The sequence below is a fragment of the Nematolebias whitei genome, chromosome 12, assembly GCF_014905685.2.
Source record: "Nematolebias whitei isolate Nwh7 chromosome 12, NemWhi1, whole genome shotgun sequence".
Lineage (NCBI taxonomy): Eukaryota > Metazoa > Chordata > Actinopteri > Cyprinodontiformes > Rivulidae > Nematolebias > Nematolebias whitei.
Window position 1 is genome coordinate 40,342,791 of NC_056509.1, and position 589 is coordinate 40,343,379.

Consider the following 589-nt stretch of genomic DNA (forward strand, 5'->3'; position numbering starts at 1 on the left):
TATATATATATATATATATATATATATATATATATACTAAAATAAACTACTAATTACTTGTACTACTATCCCTACTTTGCAGTTTTTCACTTATCGCGGGGCTTCAGGGTACGGACCCCCCGCGATAAACGAGGGACTACTGTAAAAGAAAAATCAACACATTCATCAACTTCAACCGGCAGAATACTGATTCAGACAAATAACTGGGACTGTGCTTTAATTTTGCAGTTGAATTGATCAAATTTGGACTTGATTTCCTAACATTACGTTTACTGACAGTTTTATATGCACAGCCTAGAACACGATTTTAAAAGTTGCACTGGCTGCAGTAAACTACTTTTCAAAACTTGGCCACTCAAAATGAGGCTACGTGCCCTTTTTGGTTACAACTCAGATTTTAGCAAGACCGCAACTGAAAATGTGCCAATTTTCTCACAATTTTGAGTTGCCTACTAGTCCCCAAAAGTTGCAGCCCAGTGACTCCCTTAACGTGTGTAGCTCTGCTGGTTCGGTTGCAGCTCATTGAAAATCTGAATTCCTGTACACAAATCAATGTTAATTTTTTTGTACCCACATATACAGTATCTCA